Below are 2,862 nucleotides of genomic sequence, written 5' to 3'. Positions count from 1 at the left end.
AGGAGCACGCTTGAAGGGCTTGGGGAGGGTATGTTCCCGTGCGGTAAGTTGGGGTGTTTCTGCCAGAGGGCCCAGGGCCTTCAGCGGGGACTTGGAGGGGATTCAAAAGCAGAATTGATCTTTCAAGCCTCATTTTCATCTCCATCAGCACCCTATCAGACACCTCACTCCCCAGCCAGTTCCCATCCATGTATAATTTATGCACTTGATTTCAGGGGATTAATCTCTGCCTCTTTCAGTGGGTGGGGGGGGTGGGGGGGTGGAGCAGGCAGATCCTCTTCTTGTTCCTCACCGGAGCCAGCTCCTGTGTATTTCCAGAGATTACATTCTGCTTCCTCCTGGAGAATTTTTTTTTTTTACAGGTTCAGCTTTTTATTGAGTAGGTTAACAAGAGGTTTAGTCAAAAAGACCAAAGCCCATGTCCTCATCAGACTCCTCAGATTCTTCCTTCTTTGCTTCCACTTTCTTCTCCTCAGCTGGGGCCCCAGCGGTGGCTGGCGCAGGACCTCCTGCTGGTGCCGCTCCGGCTGCTGGAGCTGGCCCATCAGTCCCTACATTGCAGATGAGGCTCCCAATGTTAACATTGGCCAGGGCCTTTGCGAACAGGCCAGGCCAGAAAGGTTCAACGTTGACACCGGCTGCTTTAATGAGGGCATTGATCTTTTCCTCCGTGACCGGCACCTCGTCATCGTGAAGAATGAGGGCAGAGTAGATGCAGGCGAGCTCGGGGAGACGGAGGCCATGTTGTGAACTGCCGGCCCGGTGCTAGTCGCCGGATGAAGTGAGGGCCTCACCCCAACGCGGCCTTAGCTTTCTTCGAAGGACGAGCACCTTGGCGGCAGCTGAGGAAGAGCAAGAATTGCTTTTTTAAAGACTCCTTTCTACGTCACTGTCGGGTTTTTTTTTTTTAATTATTATTATTAAGTTCATAGGGGTTGGTAGGATGGTGTGGGGGAGGGGGCACTTCTGTTTATGCAGGAAGTAGACTAGTCCTCAGTTTACCCAAGAGGAGACCAGTTGATCCCTTCTTGCCTTCATGTCCCACTCTCAGGGTGGGACAGGGATGCTAGGAGCCTCACCTGGCACCAAAATCAATGCATTGATCTCTGACCCAAGAGTAGTTCCCCACCCATCCCCTGAGCTTTTAGCTCCTCCCCACTCCTTCCAAGTGTGGCTTCATTAGTCCCCGGAACCGCAAGCAGAGGAATAGCTGAGCCTCTTCCCCAACCATAGGACATCCCCATAATGCTGGGCCTATAGCTGCAGCTCTTCTCTGTCTTTTGTCCACTACCCTCAGGGAATAATACCTCATGTAATTCTCAAGTCTCAGAATTCCAGTCTTGAAGACTTCTGGAGATGGCTCAGTGGGGGGAAGGTGCTTGCCACCAAGACTGATGACCTGAGTTCAATCCCCTGACCCAATGTGGAAGAAGGAGAGAACTGACCAACAAAGCTGTCCTCTGACCTCTATATGCACGCTGTGACATCTGCACACACACACGCTAAATAAATAAACAAACCATTTAAGTAATCTTTATATATAATTTATTTTATGTTCATTGGTGTTTTGCCTGCATGTATGTCTGGGTGAGGGTCTCAGAAACCCTGGAAGTGGAGTCATAGACAGGTGTGAGCTGCCATGTGGATGTTGGGAATTGAACCCAGGTCCCCTGCTGACCATCTCTCCAGCCCATGAGCTTTTTGTTTGTTTTGTTTTTGTTTTTGTTTTTGTTTTGTTTTGGTTTGGTTTTTTGTTTTTTTGTTTTTCGAGACAAGGTTTCTCTGTGTAGCCTTGGCTGTCCTGGACTTGCTTTGTAGACCAGGCTGGCCTCGAACTCACAGCGATTCACCTGCCTCTGCCTCCCGAGTGCTGGGATTATAGGCGTGTGCCACCACACCCGGCTTTGTTTTTGTTTTTTGAGACAGAGTTTTTCTGTGTATCTTTGGTTGTCCTGGATTGGCTTTGTAGACCAGGCTGGCCTCGAACACACAGAGATCCTTCTGCCTCTGGGATTAAAGGTGTGTGCCACCGAGCATGACCCCATTAGACATTTTTTTTTGGGGGGGGTGGGTTTTTTATTTGTTTGTTTGTTTTTTTGAGACAGGTTTCTCTGTGTGTAGCCTTGGCTGTCCTGGACTCATTTTTAGACCAGGCTGGCTTTGAACTCAAGAGATCCACCTGCCTCTGCCTCCCGAGAGCTGGGATTAAAGGCGTGCGCCACCACCTCCCGGCCCATTAGAAATTTTTTTATTGTAACTTTTTTGGTACCTTGATTGCACCATTTTTAAAGTAGGAACTTTGTAGATGACACCATCAAGTCTCAACATCAAAAGGTTGGACACCTGTCTAGTGGTTTACAGTGCTCTTAAGTCAAATATGGATTTGAGATCTGTCACCACAGAAATAGGTTTCGCTTCACTTAACTCAGTGTTTCTCAGGGTTATTGAAAACCGGAAGCAGGCAGATAGGCAGGCTGCTGGGACTTCTCCATCTGAGACAGAGGCCATTTCAGGTCCAAAAGCAGTAATGACCCACAGAGCGGACTTTATGAATACCACTTGACGTCTCCACTTTCCTCAGATTACCAGCCTCCCCTACAACCACCCACTCCATGGTACCTATGACCCAGGTGCAAGTGCGAGTAGCCTGGGCCCAAGAAGAAGAGTTTACTGGAGGCAGCATCTTGATACACTTCTGATCCCTGGAAGCCAGCTCCCTACCCCACAGGCTACAGGCCCTCCCTGCCTCCCTGACTTGGGGCAGCCCTATCAGAGAAGCCACAGCAGCCCGCCTGCTTCCAGCTAGACAAGACACACGGAGCTGATCGAGTGAGAGCCATCTGAGACAGGCTCTCGCTTGGA

General features: G+C 49.8%; 1 pseudogene across 1 annotated transcript; it reads right to left on the bottom strand.

Moving 5' to 3' along the window:
• Window positions 1-331: 331 nt before the first annotated feature.
• Window positions 332-804, bottom strand: LOC311578960 (large ribosomal subunit protein P1-like; annotated as a pseudogene). Its single transcript has one exon. The product of its transcript is annotated as a large ribosomal subunit protein P1-like (transcript).
• Window positions 805-2,862: the final 2,058 nt, after the last annotated feature.

This window comes from Acomys minous, assembly GCF_964271855.1.
Source record: "Acomys minous genome assembly, chromosome: 12".
NCBI classification, from domain to species: Eukaryota; Metazoa; Chordata; class Mammalia; order Rodentia; family Muridae; genus Acomys; species Acomys minous.
Note: the sequence above shows the minus strand (reverse complement) of the source record. Positions and strands in the feature narration are given on the sequence as shown.